The sequence below is a fragment of the Tamandua tetradactyla genome, chromosome 5, assembly GCF_023851605.1.
Source record: "Tamandua tetradactyla isolate mTamTet1 chromosome 5, mTamTet1.pri, whole genome shotgun sequence".
Taxonomy (NCBI): Eukaryota; Metazoa; Chordata; class Mammalia; order Pilosa; family Myrmecophagidae; genus Tamandua; species Tamandua tetradactyla.
This window is the reverse complement of record NC_135331.1, coordinates 346,503-364,861: the sequence shown is the minus strand read 5'-3', so window position 1 is coordinate 364,861 and position 18,359 is coordinate 346,503. Positions and strand designations below refer to the sequence as shown.

The following is an 18,359-nucleotide window of genomic DNA, read 5'->3' as shown; positions in this document are numbered from 1 at the left end:
ACCCTAATATATAATGATTAGGAACTTTTTCATGGAGAGTCACCTCGCATCTCTAAAGTACACTGTATAGAATCAGAGACTCTTGCTTTACTTATATGCTTGGGCCTTTGGCATGTTATATCTTATCATTCCTTTTATTTCCTGAAAAATGGGTTTATAATTTTGCTTCATACAATTATTCAAATGAATTAAGTTAAGTCCATATTAAGTGTGTAACACATTCAGACAAAGAGACATTTAGAAAAGCAGTAGGTTTATCTTATTATTGTTATTCTTGTCCCCCTGTGGATTCATTTTCTTTTACAACCAAAATAGTATTGTTAATTCACTCATTGAGAATTTGGTTGCTGATATAATTTTGTGCACTTATAAAGCATTTTTATGAATGTCCCTTTCATATCCCTATTCCTTAGGCAGTAGATTAAAGGATTCAGCATCAGAGTTGCCAAGTTCTACATGACAGAATAGAGTGCATTCCTCACAGGAGTAAAAGGAGAAAGCTGAAGTAGACAGCATATGTTATGTCACAGAAAACCACCACAACTGAGAGGTGACTGTCACAGGTGGAAAAGACTCTCTATTTAGCTTGAGTAGAAGTGACCCTGAGAATGGTAGAGAAGATAAACAAAAATACAAAAAGTGTGAGAGCCAAGAGATTTCATACCATATAAATGGCCATAAAGGTGAAGGACATGTCGGAGCAGGAGAGCTACAGGAGGGAGTTGAGATAACCGAAGGAATGATGGACAGTATTTGAGGCACTGAAGGAGAGAAATGCCATGAGGACAGTGTGCAGGAGGACATGGAGGTAGAACCCAGAGCCCAGCAATCAGCTGGATACGAAGTTGAAGATTCACAATGGAGGTGTAAAGTAAAAGGTGGCAGATCACCATATACCTATCATATGCCATCACACAGAGAATGTGACTGACCATATTCACAAAAGAAAGAATTGGGGCATGAGGCAGCCTGCAATAGTCTTGGTAACTCTCAAGATGTTCACTAGCATTTGTGGGTCTGTAGGGAAAATAAAACAGATGTCCACAAAGGCTAAGTTGCTGAGGAAGAAATGCATGGAGGAATAGAGGTGAGAGTCATTGCCAATGGCCAAGATGATGAGTATGCTCCCTGATATGGTGACCAAGTACATAGAGAGGAAGAGCACAAAGAGTTGTTACTGCTCTGCTGAGCTGGAAAGTCCTAGAAGAACAAATTGATTCATGACTGTAAGATTTCTCCTTTCCATTTTCCAAACAGATACAGATGAACAAAATGTTAAATTTGTAGGCTGGTAGTTTCAAACCTCACATTCATAATGATGTGTGTGTGTGTGTGTGTGTGTGTGTGTGTGTGAGTGTGTATGTCTGGTCTATGTGTCTTTGTATCTGTGTTTGTCATAAAGCATCACCCTGACTTTCCTTACTTGGATGCTTCCCAATTACATCTTTTGTTTGGGGTAATAATTATTGCACTTATGAATAATCACATAGACATTTTGGTTGTGATTGGTTAAATTGGTTACAGACTCAATTTATTTGAAGGATCATAATTTTTTCTTATAAACTAAAACGCAAGTTAACTGAATAGTAACTATTTTCATTATTCCTGTAATATCCATCTACCATAATAATCATAAAATAAGTATTTGCCTTCATAAATTTAATTGGTTTGTTAATTTCTAAGTCATAGTACTAATCTGATGCAGTACAAACATTTACTTTTAATGATTAATTATCTTCACAATCACAGTTTTATAATCATGTTGTCAGATCTTCTTGTTCAGGTTTCTTTCCACTTTGAATAAATTTTAGTTACTTATAATCACTAGTCCACCTTTTTTCTTTAGGTTGAATATTGCTTCTTTTATACCAGACTGATCACAAGATATAGGATATGACTAAAGTGACAAATCATCTTGATTCCAGTGCTTGTTTATTGAACTTGAGGCCTCTTCATTAAAGCAGTCCATATATACTGCATTCTCTAAAGAAAATACCAGGATCTTCCGTAACATTACAACCTTTCATAGACTGTCTTGTGGATCCACAGCCTTTGACTGACTCACAAATAAAGGAGTCCAGGAAAGGTATTGTGGGACATGAAATTTGATTCCTCACTCATTATTGGGAATCCATAATTGTAAACATTAATCTCTCCCCTGATGCAGCAATTTATTTTAATATTGTATATATGCTTTAATTTTACCATTTCTTGTTTGTCATCCATTTTTATTTATTATTATTAAATCATGCAGACGTTCCATCTACTAGATAACAATTTTGTGAAATAATGATTCAGAAATATTATCTGCATTTTCTTGTGCCTTGATATTACTACTCAATGTTAGCAGCAACATTGTCAATTGACTCAATTAACTTGAATTGAGATGCGATCCGCTGGCGGTCTCCCATCCAACCCTGAACCCGGCCTAACCCTGCTTAGTTTCGCAGCTCCTCCGCGAGCATGCGCACTGAAGCCATTTAGCAACTTGAGAACACGGTCACCACCTGCATCCCCAAGAGCCGAGGCTGGGGAGGGCTGCGCTGCCTGGCCGGATCGTGGCCAGGGGCCTTCCCCAACCTGCTGTCCGGCTGCCGACCGCAGGCCCCCGCTGGCTGCCAACCCCGTTCCAGCGTCGCACCCGTTCGGACCCCGCTCGCGCCCCGCCACTTCGGGCGCGCTCTCAGCGCTGCACCTTGCCACCCTGACTGCAGCCCAATTCTCTGGGGTCCGTTCCAGCAACCTGAACCCCCCTTCCAGGACGACCGCCGCGGTTCTACCCACCCTGCACACCCCACGCACACACCAGTGCCTGGGTGTGTGCAGCTTCCCCCCGCCACCGCACCTAAACCATCAGCGCCCCCGGCCGCTAGGCCCCCTGGGCTGGACGCAGCACCCTTCGGGGCCAGGCTGCGGCCTGGGACCTGGGAAACGGCTCAGCAGGACACCGAGCCCTGAGGCCGGCACTTCGCCGCCGGCAGGACATCAGGCAGCCCTTAACACAACAGCCCTGACTTTGGCCGGGCGCTTCCAGCTCTCTCAGGAGTGGGGGAGACCTCACGGCTCTGCTGCCCTCAGCTCTGGCAGGAAAGCCCAGCCGGCCCCAGGTGTCTGGCTGTGGAGTGTCGGGCAGGACGCCCGCCGGCATCGTTCCCTGGCAGCGGAGATCGATGCCTTCGCGCTCGCCAGGCCGATGGGTCTCCGCCGGCCAGAAGCCTCGGCCCGTTGGAGCGGTGGGCGGCACACCCTCCCTCGGCTTCCCTGACCCGCAGTTGGCGCCGACGCGGCGGGGGCCGGGGGCGGGGCGGTGGGCGTGGCCTCCTGCTCAGCCCCACCTCCCGCGGCCCCGCCCCCCGACTGACTGCCACAGACTTTTGTGACGCCGGGTCCGAGGCCCGTGCCTTTTAATTTCCTAGTATTATTTTTTTCAAAACCACAAAAACACCAAATAAACGCTAATCCTTTTTACCTCGGGATCACTCTGCTCTCCATATATAGTCAGTAAATCACAATATCATCCCATAGTTGCATATTCATCATCGGGAACATTCCTTGGAACATTTCCATATGTTCAGAGAATGAAATAAAAAGACAAGAGGAAAAAATGTATACATACCACACCCCTGACCCCTCCCTTTCCTGGATCACTAGCATTTCTAACTAAATTTATTTTAACATCTGTTCCCCCATCATCTCTTTTGATTCCACATGTTCTTCTCGTCTGTTGACAAAGTCGAGGAAAGGAGCCTCGGGCGCAAGGTTTTCATGATCACACAGTCACATTGAGAAAGCTATATCAATTCAATCATCTTCAAGAGACATGGCTACTAGAGTACAGCCCTCCGTTTTCAGGCATTTCCCTCCAGCCTCTGCATTCCATCCTGCCAGTCATCTTCTTTTGTTGTTCGTATTGGCCTCCCCTCTCTCGGCCAATTCAGCAGGTGAATGAACTCACTGCTCCCCTTGGGCCATGTCGGACCTGCCCCCAGGGGTGCAGATCTCCCTGAAAACATGGGACAGAACTCACTGGACCCGCCCGGACCCAGCACGAAGGGAGTGAGAAAGCCTGCTTGACCCAAAGGGGCAGCGAGAAATGAGACAGAGGAAGGTTCAGTGGCCAAGAGATTTCAGGCAGTCCTAATGTTATCCTGCTGGCAACCCATAGGCCTTCTATGGGCATCCAATTTTCCTTGATGGTGATGAGGAGTGGGTGCAGAGAATTACCTGAAAGTGTTGAGCCCTGTTTCCCAAGCCTTGACTCTTGGCTTTAGAAAGCCAAGGAGAAAGCAAAGGAAAATATCCCAACCCACACTTCTTGGACAACGGATACATACAGCAACGTAGTTCATCACCAGTGCATTATGTAAAGTGAAATAAGCCAAACTCAAACTGTTATCTGCTCATTTAGAGGACATTCTGGATGAGGCAAAGCTATAGAGGCAGAAAAGTATCCGTGGTGTCCAGAAGCTATGGGGTTGAGTTCCAATGGACATGGGACGCTTTTCAGGAAGATGGCATGGCCCTTTATTTTGATTATGTTGGTGTGTCTATATGCATTTGTCAAAACTCCTCAAACTCAAAATGCCAGAAAAGGAGAGTTTTACTGACCGCAAATTATTCCTCAATAAATCGGACTGAAAACCAAATAAATGTTCTTAGGTTTCCATCTGAAGAATTCCAGGTGATATCTGAAGTAAATGTCAATTCAAAACCAGAGGCCAACAAATACCTGCAAATCATTTCTTGATTGTAGAGAACAGTCATAATCAACCTTTGATTTGATTTACATTGATAGGCAGCCTCTTAATCTGCACCTCTAGAGTGGAAATGTCAAGTATATGCTTTAATACGAACTGTTTCCATTCAATCTCTCTGGTTTTGTGCATGACTGGATTCATTTCAGTCCTACTGCTCCTCAGAGTGGGAAAAATATTTAGGTCTTGGTGATGTTATTATGGAAAAGAGTCGTTCCCTGGTTTGGTATCATACCCAGTAAATCAGCAGTTAATGATGACCATATAGCAGCTTTCTCAAGCAAACACCATCTTCTTAGGTATACTTAGGTGTTTCTAAAGAGTAAAAATGGCAGAGAAATTAGGAGGGTATGTTTTTTTGGAGAGAATGTATTTGGCATTATTTGGGATGGGGAAACTTATTTAATAGTGTGCTCAGGTGCAAATAGGAATTTGTAGTTGCCCCTTCTCTTCTATGCTCTTTTGTCCCAGCACTCATCATACTCTGTGGAGATATTTTGTTTACTTGGGTGTCTCATTGAGTTTGTGAGTTCCTCAGAAGCAGGAACCATATTTAATTCACTTTTCTGTTTTCATCACTTTGCTGGTTTGAAATGATGTATGTCCCCTAGAAAAGCCATGTTTTAATCTAAATCCCATTTTGGAAAGGTAGCATAATCCCTAGTCAATACTGTATGTTTTAAACTGTAATCAGATCATGTCCTTGGAGAGGTGATTAAATCCAGAGTGGTTGTTAAACTGGATTAGATGACAACATGTCTCCACCCATTTCAGTGGGTCTTGATACATTTCTGGAGTTTTATAAAAGAGGAAACATTTTGGAGAATGGAGATTCAGAGAGAGCTGAGAATGCTGCAGCACCATGAAGCAGAGAGTCCATTAGCCAGCACTTTGGAGATGAAGAAGGAAAATGCCTCCCAGGGATCTTCATGAAGCAGGAAGCCAGGAGAGAAAGCTAGCTGGTAATGCTGTGTTCACCATGTGCCTTCTCACTAGAGAGAAACCCTGAACTTCATTGGCCTTCTTGAACCAAGGTATCTTTCCCTGGATGCCTTTGATTGGACATATCTATAGATTTGTTTTAATTGGGACATTTTCTCAGCCTTAGAACTGTAAATTAGAAACTTATTAAATTCTCCTTTTTAAAAGCCATTCCATTTCTGTATTTCTGGTATATTGCATTCCAGCAGCTAGCAAACTAGAACAATCACCTAGCACAGGGATTGCTGAAACTAAAAACTGTTGCTGAATGAATATATGAAGGTTGTAATTTTAAATCTATTTTGAATGAATCACTTCCAGGCAAAATACACTTTTCAAGGTGCTGGGCAAGTTACATTGTGAATTGCTAGATGCCAAGAGAAACCTGTGAGGACAGCTGTCAGTGACACTGTGGGCATAGATTTTCCTTGAGGCATGTAGATGGATTTGAAACTTATTCTCCTCCCATAGTTTGGTGAAGTAAGTGCTATTTGATGAAGTAAGAACTACTTGAAGCTTTAAAAAAGTTTATTAAAAATTGTTTAAGTTAATGCAATAATGTAAATTAGGTCATATAAGGAAAGATATATAAACTTACTGGCATATTTTTAAAGGTTACTCTGCATTGAAAATATAATGGATTGGCAAAGTTTCAGTTCATTTTTATAGATATTGTTTTGAGAAGACTAAAGTATTTTCCCCCAAAGCATAGTCACATCACTGTCAATTCAGTTCATTCTGTAGATCAAATAAGAGGTTCCTTTTTTTCATGACTTTACAGGAAAGATCCTGGCAGTTTTTATGTATACAAGAATGTCTGATTGATACACGCTGTAGTTTTCATAATTGCATGTGTTTGACCCCAAGAGCTGATTTTTACAATTTTTACTTTATTTTGCTTATTTCCCTTCTCTTGTTTTTTGGCAATTACAGACAGTTAACCTTACTTAGCTTTTCACCTTCTGATGCCCTTGACGCCGTTTTCATAGCACAGAAGGAAGGCCTTAACAAACCCTCAGTGCTGTTGACCGACTACAGGCTCAGCTAATTCTTCTCAAACAGTGCAAACAATCTCAACTCTTTTTTGTTAATTTATTTCCAAAAGGTCAGGCTGCATGCTGCCCACCACTGTGGCTTCATTTCACAAGTGACTTGACCCTATTTCCCGTCACATGTCCTATTTATCATCATCTCACTCACCCAAGGCTTACTTATCAAGACATCAATTAGCGGCTATTTGTTGAGCACTTTTGGTGGTGGGCTTGTGTTGTTTGCCTTGTCCAGTAAACATTCCCCTTTCCTATGATGATAATTGCACCCTGGTTTTCCTTGCAGGATCTCCCCTCCCAGCTCTCAGGGAAATGCTTTGGCTCTCTGACTGGCTCTGACACTGGGCACGTGCCTTAGACTGGCTTATTGGTGTACCCCTTTTCTTTGGCCTCAGGGACATGTCCAGCTGTGAACACACAATACAGAACAGTCAATTAAGAATAAACAGAGGGCATGCCATGGTGGCTCAGTGGGCAGAGTTCTCACCTGCCATGCTGGAGACCCAGGTTTGATTCCCAGTGCCTGCCCAAGCAAAAAACAAAAAACAGAATTTTATTTTTTGCTAGAATTTTCACAAAGAGGTGAAGCTGTCTTTCTGCTGAGGTTTACCAACAAGGCACAATATCTTTGAGGTGCTTTGCAAATAAGAGGTTCCTTTTTTTCATGGCTTTACAGGAAAGATCCTGGCAGTTTGTATGTATACAAGAATGTCTGATTGATACATGCTGTAGTTTTCATAATTGCGTGTGTTTGACCCAAAGAGCTGGGTTTCTGCTACTTACTAAAAAAGACCAGTGATTCAAGCACTTATGTGTGAAGATTCTGAAAAATGGAAATTTCTTCCATCATGGGTTTACAATAGAGCCAAAAGTATAAAATATATTCATATCAAAATAGAACTGTACTTTTGAAGCTAGCTACATTTATCTCTACCTCAGAACCAACTGCTTTCTGTAGGGATTATTTATATATATCTCTTTCTTCCTTGATAAATGGGAGAGAGGAGAGCTTCCTTATCTGTTCATCTCCTGGTTCCTAATATTTAGCACAGTTCTTTGCACATGGAAAATATTCAGAAGGTTTTTCTGGAATTTAACTGACCAAACACCTAATATTATTGGGGGGGATTTATGTAAGGGCCAAATGAGTGGTTTGGATCATGACGTGCTATTGTTTTCAGTTCGAATGGCATTTTTGTCCTCTGAACCAGATCTTCATTCAGATTGCTGCCATAAGATGATTAGTGTTTTGTTTTATTTTATGGAGCAAAGCAGAGTTCACCAGTAGATAGAGGCAGCTTTGTGATGGTGGGAGAAAGGGAACTGGGACTTTAGATCCAGGGATTGATATTTTAAAAGTATCAATTTTTAAATTGATATTTTTATATCAATTGATCAAATTGATATAAAATGATCAAAAGATCATTTTGATCAAAAGAATATCAAATTGGCTTGTTCATGTACCAAACTTATACCGATAAACCATAAAATTCTATGTTACAAAGGGAAAAGCAAAGAAAGGAAAAAAATTACTCCCAAGAATTAGAATTGGGTGCCGCAATAATCTTATCTTGGTTTTTTTTTGTTTGTTTGTTTGTTTGTGTCTTTTTAAATTATTATTTTTTTTTTATTTTTTTCTCTATATTAACATTCTATATCTTTTTCTGTTGTTTTGCTAGTTCTTTTCCTAAATCGATGCAAATGTACTAAGAAATGATGATCATGCATCTATGTGATGATCTTATCTTGGTTTCAATCACTGTCTTTGACAATGTCTTTGACCTTTTCTAGCTCAACCTCCTCCTAAGGAGTTTCAAATAGTTGCATTCTGGAAGCATTCTGTCACTTACAGCCAAATGTTCTCACAAGGTCTGATTGTTTCTTTCTTCTCAGAACTGCCTGTCTTTGCTCCTCCTGGAACAATCTGAAGTGAACTTTTTTCCTGTCTCATTTTTCTGTCTTCAGTAGTAAAAGCTCATCAGGCCACTTTGTCAAAGGTGTCTTATAGATACCACATTAAGTTTTTTTTCTTTTAAATTTTAACCAATACAGGTATGAATACGTCCTCTTGAGGAGTATATAGTTGAGGAGAAAAGGAATGTTTTTATTATTTTTGCAAAGCACCAAAAATGTCTGTATGATGTTCAAAACCTGTATTCTCTTGGTCTTGGATAAAGTCATTCTTGGGGAGACACTCCCTTCTATGGTTTCATATGATATTTATAAGAAGGAGATGGACCCACATTTGAATCCCTGTTTCATCATTTGCTAGAGTTTTTCATTGTCAGCAGGTTCCTTGTGCTTTTTCAGCCCCAGTGTTCTCTTCTGTTCCTGGTGGGGTTGCTGTAAGGACTAGAAGACCTAGTATATATGAAGACAATGCTCAATGGTGATAGCAGCCTTGGCTGCAAATTAGCAGGAGTGGTCATTATGGTATAAACTTTCCCTATGTATTTCCTAAGAAACATGATGAAAGGCTGATTCAAGTTCTTTCCAGGATTGATGGGTGTAGAGCTGAATGGGCCCCTCCTTCTCGCACACCCCGTATTTGCCCCTCCATGGATGCACACGGGGCTGAACGGGGGCATCCTTCCATGATGGAAGAAGCCACGCTTTAGCCCTGGCTATACTTCCAGGGAACATGGAAATTAACAACGGCAGAAAAGAAACAACCCAGGCACTGTGACATTGTAGGAATAAACCTAAAAGTAGTTTTCGTGCAGCAGAATTTTTTGCTAAAGGAATTAAAGTCCAACAAAACTAGGTTTGAGCAAATGAGTTGGCCCAATTTCTTCAAAAGACAAGGGGATTGACTGAAAATTGACCATTTAATTGCTGGATTAATAAGGCCCATGAGAGGACAAGTTTTTGTCTCTATATTCTCTGCTGTATCCCAACTCCTATAATATATAAAAGGCATGTGAGAGACCCTCAATAAACAATTTTTGAGTAAATTGCTGCTAAAAGAAAGAACAGGAGAACTTGGGCTGTTTCTTTTTCAGCATGATACACATGGCCAGATAAAATAAATTAGATTGAAGAAGTATGGGTGAGCACAGGGCACTGAAATTCTTATCGTCCGAAATTTTCTAAGAGCAGGTTTAGTTCTCATTTCTCCAAGATCATGTCAGTTTGCTCTTTAAGGAAAAAAGGAAACCAGATAAATTCTAAAGACCTATGGTTCTAGGACTCCCATACAAATCTCCATATCTGGCTGCCTGAGTTTTCTCGTCTGGGATGTGGTGAACATTGGTAAGCTGTGGGAATACTTATCCATGACTAATTTCCCTCTGATCATGCCTGAAGAGAGAATTTCCTGCTATAGATCCACTATTTCATTGTCAAGCACATGTTACCTATGTGTGCTGGGACCATAATGACCCGGTACTATTTTTGCATAGTTTACCTTTCTCCATGGAAAGCAGGAAACTTTGCCTTATAAGTATCTAGGCCATAAGTAAAAGGCTGTCTGACATAATTACTTCCTGTCTCCAGACAAAAGAGAGGAGTTTGGCTGAAGGTTTCACAGATAAAACTGATCTGTGTCCCAAACTCTCTTCAGTCCAGGATATTACAACACATTGTGCTTCTACTTTCCTTTTGAAAATAGTGTATTAGACAAAAAAGGTACTTCTTTCTATTCTATGAATAATGCCTTATTCATTTCAACTCCTATTCTGAAACAGCATATTTACTCAAAGATTTCCTGGGAACTCTAGGTTGAAAAAATTGCTTTATAATTGGTTTGAAATCATATGGTTACTTTTTTTGGGGGAAAAAAATAACATTCTTATTGCTATGCTTGAGGTTCTGGTGATTTTTTTTAGTACAAGGTAACTGATTTAACAGCTATGAGTGCTTATATCTATTTTGCAGTAACATCTGAAAATGCACAGGATGCATGCTAAATTTAGAATTTGTGGTTGTTGTTTGGCTACTTAATAGTTAGAATAAACCAGAGGGGACCTTCCCCACACTTTCAGCATGACCATAAAATATATCTCAGGAAGAAACAATTAGAAAGCAAGTTTGAACTAAGGAAACCCACGGATCAGGAAGACATGCCCTACACATTTATTTAAAGATCACATGCCATCAAAAATACTCTATGATGCTATTGATGAGACCAAAGGACCCAACCCACTAAAAGTAATTTAGTTACATTGCATATGTAACTAGAAGACAGCGTGTCTGGAAATTGAGATTGCAAAAAGCAGGAAAAGACATCCTATCCTGTCTAGTTTGCTTTAAAGGTGCTTTAAGATCATTTATAATACAAATTGACAATCCTTCTAGAACTGTATTTCTGCTTTGTAGGATTAGTGGGTGATAAAACCTGGGCATTCCAGCAAAGGTAGTTGCATGAGTTTATAGTGCAACTCTGAGCATCAGTCTAATAAAAATGTTAGCTGAATGCTTCCTTGGGAAGAAAAAAGATATCAAAAACTGGATAAGTATATGCAACTGATGTTGGTCAAACATAACATCCTCCTTTCTCGTTCCCATTTACTCCTGAACTAGGTCAGCTGCATACCTTTGATAAAGGAAGGAGAAGGGTTCAAGAGTTAAGCTTACTCTAACATAAAGAGTCATTTTTCAAGTAATTTATTTTATGGGTTACATGATGCTGCGGTTGAATACCCAGATTTACTAGCAAGCCTTTAATAGTCACCTCTCCACATTTAATACTGATATCTCAGATTTATACTGTGTGCTTCTTATAAAATCAAAAGCATGGTATTAAAACTCTCAATTTCTTTGGCACTAGTTTGTGAATACATTTTATTTTGTGTTGGAAATGGTGGGGAGACACAGAATGACATTAATTAGGTCTTTAAAGGAAAAGTTCCCTTCTCTCCTTGCTGGAGATTATTTCTAGACCACACTGTTTTCCATAGTGACATTAGAAAATAGAAACTGAGTCTGGGACCCACTTGCTCATCAGAAATAGATGGCAACTGGAAGATTTAAGTGACTTGCAATGAAAATAGAAGTAAATAAGGTGTGGTGTATGATAGCTGAGCTAGGGAGACAGATATACACTCTGTAGAATTGGTTCGAAGGTTACTCTCTGCATCCATAGTCACAGAATAGGTGGGGAACCAAATTCAGAGTCAGACTATTTGAATTCTATCCCTACTCTCTAGCCACGATACTCTGGGTAAGTCACTAAACTTCCCTGAGCACCAGTTTCTTCATCTGCCTAATGGGACAAACAAAACCTCTCCTCTGCTTCACCGCGATTTTCTGAGACTCCTATAAAATACTGTGTGCAGACGTGTTTTGCTGGCCTTAGCAAACTATGCAATTGTGACGCTTGGACATGATCATCCACTTTAATGGAAAGCTCCCTGAGGGTTTATACCCTTCATAAACCCCTTACAGCTGCCCACTTTATTTCCCAAACACTCCTCCTTTGGCTCTTCCTTCTTTTTGTTCTAATTACATCCAGGAGGAAGCGTCCATTAGGAATTAATGAGCTTTGGTACCTTAATTTACCATCTGCTATTCCCCCTTTTAACAAATGAAGGTGTGTTTCAGTCTCAAGACCTTATGTTGGTTGTAGCCAGGCAGATGGGAGTGATTCAGATGAGAGAGAGCCTTTTTCCACAGTACCAAGGTCATATGCAGACTTGGTGCTGCTTTTGGAAGCCAGATGGTGACTAGAAGGTGAAAATCCCCTCTCTTTAGAGCTCTGCTACAGAGCATACCAGCCCCATTGACAGTCATTCATTCAAGCACACATTTATTTATTCAGCAACACTGAATTCATTGTGTGCCAGGCAGTCTGCTAGATGGGAGGGCTATGGAGTTGAATAAGAGTTCTTTTCCTTGAATTGCTCAGAACCTAGTGGAGGAGACAAACGCACATGTTCTGGTAATTATAGTATAAGGTTTGATGTGCTATAATAGCGGTATAGAAACAATCTAGTTTTGGATCTGGAGGAAAGTTAGAAGAGCTGAAGTACTCTCAAAATTTGGGACCTTCTGAGAAAGGACTGAATTTTCAGCATCTTATATGTCTATTAACAAAGGGAACTGGTTTGTGGACCTGTATTTAGCTGATACCCTCAATTCCACATCTCTCTCTCTTCTTTTCCTATGTGTCTATAATGCTGTGTCTAGTTTAGGATTTACCTAGTACATATCTGCAGCATTGGAAGTATCTGTACATATAGAGAACACATGATAATCTCCCCCTCCTCTTTCTATTATAACAGGATTTTTATTCATCTGGGGGTTAATTCTCATAATTATGTCATCTTTTTAATGAAGAGGTTGGTGAATTAGAATCCTAACAGAAAATGGATGGCATCCAAAACTTTACAGAGGTGTGTGTCTGATCCCCATGTGCAATTGTACAGGAATCTGGGGACAATAGCAGCTGAGCTGGTACTTTGTGTCCTCTTTGTCCAAAAGGATAAGAAGAAGAAGCAGTTTCTGGAACCCAGAAGAAGAGGGTGTAATAGAATGGGCCACCCTGAGATCCACAGTTACTTTCAGTGGAGGACCCCGGCCAGCCCATCCCAAGGCACTGTGGTGGCCAGAGAGCCAGGGGACAACTACAGGGACCTCACTCTCCTCCTCCCTCCTGTGTGCAGCCCTCCACTGCCCAGACCCAACTGGAACTTGGGATCCTGTCGATGTCATTTATATGGGTCATTTCGAAAGGTGGAGAGTGGACCTGTAGGAGCAAATAGAGGATTTCTACCAACAACAGATAAGTGGTCCTCAACTGCCACAGTGAGAATACAGATCCATCTGCCAAAAAGTCATGATTTCTGACTTTAATTTCTTTTCTGAAAGTAATAGCACATGAGTTTTATACAAGTTTTAATTGCCTGCTTGAGATGAGTAGAGAGTGATTTGAGTCCCACAATAGAGTTAATCAAATGCTTGGCTATTTTCATTTCCTTCTTTTTTTTGAAATTTTTTTATTATGAAAAGTTTCAAACATATACGAAAGTGGAGAGAAGACTAAATTAACCACCCTCCACCAGATACCCATCATCCTGCTCTGACCTTTGTCAACTTAAGACCAATCATGTTTCATTTACTCATCCCATCTAATTCCCCCAATTTTAGTACCTTGAAATACATCCCAAATGCTGTACCTTCAAATGTTTCACTTTCGTGATGCCAAAGGCATCTTAAAACCATTTTTAAAATGTACTACCTCTCTGGATCACAAATTAGGCATATAGCTTTTAGAGCCACATCATAGTCAAGAGTTGATATATATTTTAAAAGTTCAATTCCAATGAGCCCTTAATTATTTTAAAATGAAAAAGGAATGATTGCAAAATACTCACAATCAAGTCATTCAACTTATGTAACGATCTACTATTTTCTAGTTTTAAAATATTGGCAGGTGCATTTATTTACCCCTCTTTTTCTCTTCTTTGCTTTCTAGTTAAATAAAACTGAAGAAACATCATTTGAGAATTTAGTTACTTCCTCCCCAGCCTATTGGATCTGTGTTCTAGGGTATCATTTACTATTTAGTTCTTTCCTTCTTATCCATAATGCCATGTCTTTCACATATTATGTTTCAGTATGCGATATGCCTGATTTGGACATGACTTTTTAAGTCATCGATTTATTATTTTCTCTCTTTCTGCCAGTATCACGTTGTCTAAATTAGCATCACTTTATAATAATTCTTCAAGTCTAGTATTTGGGATCTTTCATAGTATCTTGATGTTCTCTTCCATGCAAACTTTCGATTCTGTTTATAAAATTCCTTGGGGGGGGGGACCAGTCAGTGTATGGCATTTGATTTCTAAAAAGAACTAAACTGTAAAATGTATTAGATAAGAACTTTGAAAGTTTCTGAAAATGTATGAACTGAAGGCTATATGAGCTAGAAGTATAAGAAAAATGGGGATAAAATATGACTTTTCTCTTTACTTTTTAGTGGTATGTAGAAAGCATGATAAAAAAAAGAATATATCTAACCTCCTAAGATTTGTGTGTCAAGACTGGGCAATGAATTTATGGAACATTTTAAATGGCTGATGATTTGAAGATCTTACTGATGGGGGCATGGTTGAAATATAATTGACTCACCATTAATTTAAAAGCAGAGGATCTGGCACAGTGCAATGGTGGCTCAGCAGGTAGAATTCTCACCTGCCATGTCGGAGACCCCAGTTCAATTCCTGGAGCCTGCCAATGCCAAAAAAAAAAAATGCAGAGGGTCTGGATATTCAGAGATCATATTAGTTATCTATTGCTGTGTAAAAATTGCCACAGTCTCAGCAACTTAACACAATACCTATGTACTCCTTTGCAACTTCCATGGGTCCGGAGTCTGAGCATATCTTAGTTGGGTCCTCTGCTTGGGGTCTCACTAGATATCAATAAAGGTGCTATCCAGGCTGGGAAAGAATTCACTTCCAAGCTCATTTATGGGGCTATACAACTGAGGCCCCAGCTCTTGGCTGGTTGATGTTCGGAGGCTGACCTCAGGTCCCAGGATAATCTCAGACCTCAGATTGATTTCAGACCTTAATTACTTTTGCAAAATCCCTTGACCTCTGCCTTTGGGGGAGGAGAGTAGTGTTGGTCCTGTGCCCGATAACAGGTGGGCAACAAAGGCTTTCTTTGCAATCAGCTGTCCAGGAAAGATGTCAGCCCCAGAATTTTTTGTTCCTATGCCAGGAGTTTTTGATTAGATGCTTAATGGTGTCTGGAAGCTTATGTTCAGTGTACACACTTAATGACCTGAAACATTCAGTCACTGCACTTGGGCATTTAGTACCTCCTTTTAAGTTTACTGCATGGGACACAAGGAAAAGCGGCTGCATAGCTCACTGTTGGCACTGACACTGGGTAAACAAATGTCTCCTTGCCCTGCTGCCATTCATGGGGACAGGTGATTCTGTCTGTGGCCTTTGTGTCATACATCTCATTTCACCTTTCTGGCATCAGCCTGTGAAAAATTTCTGGCACCATGGGGATTAGTGTCTAATGGCAAGAGAAAAAAACAATTAGCATTTCCCAACAGCTAACACATAAGCTCACCCCAAGACTGAACTGCAGCACCTTTGACCGTTCATTGATCCTCTCCTCCAAAGCTGTGCACCTTACAATGTGTGCTTCATTACACAGGCAAAGAGAAATCTGTTCCTCCTGGAGACCCTCTGAGAACCTGTCAGGGAGAGTTTTCAATTTTAATTACAGGAGAAACACTGGCTGAGGCAATGCTGAAAGGGAATTATCTTTCCTTTTCTTCTGATCTTGCAAAACAGCTGGCCAAACAGAGCGCTGCCACTCTGTTTAGGCAACCTGTGCGGGGTGGCTGCAGGACGGGCTGCAGGGGTTCGTTTTGCAAATGAGCTGGAAAGATTTCTTTGGGGTTTACGGAAGCTAATTTAAACATTGTCTGTATACAGAAACTTTAACCCCTCTTAATATGTCGGCTGTGCCGTCAGAAAAGCAGACCTCCTGTGCTGGTGTACTCGAGAAGAAAACTGATATCGTCTTCGTTATTCAAACCATTAGCCCGTAGGAGAGAAACAAGAAGCAAATCATCTCGGGGACACCTAGATTTTCCCTATTGCATCTTGAAGGGGTTTTGTTTCCATGCTGGCGCGCCCACCCCACCCCACCCCCACCCCCAGCCCTTTGCCCGCGATTGCCTCCTGTTACTCTTCATGGTCATTGAAGCTGGGCCCCCTAAAAGCTCACAGGCTTGTATCTTTTTCTCACAGGAGTGATGCTTCAGTGATAAACTTGAACTTAAAGTTACTGAGGCAGAACTGAGGGTTCATCCGACAGCTCGTGGTTTTCGGCAGCTCCGCAGGCTTCGGGGCCGCAGCGTGAGGGAGATTGTTAATGTCCTGTGAGGGACAACAATAACACATTTCATTAATGCGTTCATGTGTGAAGCATCCATTAGTGCGCTGGAGGCATTAATGACGTTATACTTTATACTGACATGTGGGGCATGACAGGAATTGCAAGGTTGGATGAAAACAGATGACAGGAGGAACAAATATTTGAATGGCTTCATTTGCCTGCAGATCAAACGGTGGGTGCAGGGAACCGAGGGGGTGGGGACGAAAGGAATCTTTTTGGTTTAACATAAGCCAGTGGCATTAAAACCAAGAAGAAAGCACGTACCCCTGTGTGCCTGCAGGCAAGGGCACACACACACACTCATGCAACCAGGAAGGTGATGAGGTATGGACAGAGAATGGAAGTCACAGGTCAGGTTCATGGGCAGTGGGAGGGGAGATGTGATGGTCTGATGATGGGAAGAGGCCATGCTGACAGGGGACTTTCCTTAGGCAAAGGCGTCCTCCAGCAACTCTGCCCAGTGTGTTGATGAGGTCAAGGAATTTGGAAATGTGAGTTGGCCAGTAGGATTGCTGGAGCCCTCATCTAGCATCTGAGGCATGAGACATCACTGCACCACCCTAGGAGATTTGACACTGACCTCTAGCAGAAGGCAGTTTGTTGCATATTAAGCAAATATTCAGAATGTGATACATTTTGGAACAAGGATCCTTGCAAAGCGCCATGGGAAACAGACAAAAAGGGACTAGTATTTAGGAGAAAGCTTATTTGGGTTTGCCACAAGTACAGTTCTGGTTTATGCTTTTTGCCCCATTCTAACTGCTGGTCCTTTTAACGGCATCCTAACTTGAGGCAAAACACAACTATATGTTAGCGGTGAGGATAGTGGTTGCCTTTGGTGTAGGGAGGGATGAGATGGGGAGGCCCTAGGGTTACATTCGGTTTCTAAATCTGGGTGCTATTTCCCCAGAAGGGGTCACTGTGCACACATGATCTGTGCACGTCTCCATGTATGTGCTTTACTTCAATATAAAGGGTTTGTTAAGTGTCCCAGCTGGGGAGACAATTTATGTGGTCACCCTAATGCTATGCCTCTCCTCCTTCAATTCCCACACTCCTCACAAAAAAGTAAGTTCTTCAGCAGAAAGGAGTCATGCATTTAGATCTTAGATGGAAGTACTTTAGCTCAGTTCAGCTGACAAGGTAGAACGGCCACTCCTTGAGGCCCCCAAAACTGTACAATAGGGACCATGTGTGCAAAAAAAACACAAGAACCTAAAAGAAAAGGAGGGTCCTCAACATGGCTACATGACAGGAGCCTGGGCACCAACTGCGAAGTTCTGCCATCTGGCCCTAGGAACCTCTATCGTTGCCAGCCCAGTCCCAGAGATGCTGACATTTAGACCTTTTTTTAAAAAAATTCATGGGTGGGGGCATGGGTGGTTCAGAGGTAGAATGCTCACCTTCCATGCAGAAGATCCATGTTCAATTCCTGGACCATGCACCCCCGCAACAAAATAATTCATGTCAGTGCAACTCACTGAATTTATTATGTAAATCAGTTTGGGTGATTACTGTTCAGGCTTTTGCCATGATAACGAGATAAAAAGCATTTTATTTTCTCCCTGGGTTATGGCAATGTGATGTCACCATGATTCTCAGTGAGCAGGTGTGACAGCTGCAGAGCAGGCTGGAGGTGTCAGCAACACACATCTCAGGGCGACAGGTGTAATTCAACAGGAGACATCTAAGCACTTGGCAGCTTCCCTGA

The 18,359-nt window shown here is 41.4% G+C and overlaps 1 pseudogene; it reads right to left on the bottom strand.

Moving 5' to 3' along the window:
- Positions 1–329: 329 nt before the first annotated feature.
- Positions 330–1,246, bottom strand: LOC143682583 (olfactory receptor 1C1-like; annotated as a pseudogene).
- Between the last annotated feature and the right edge of the window lie 17,113 nt (positions 1,247–18,359).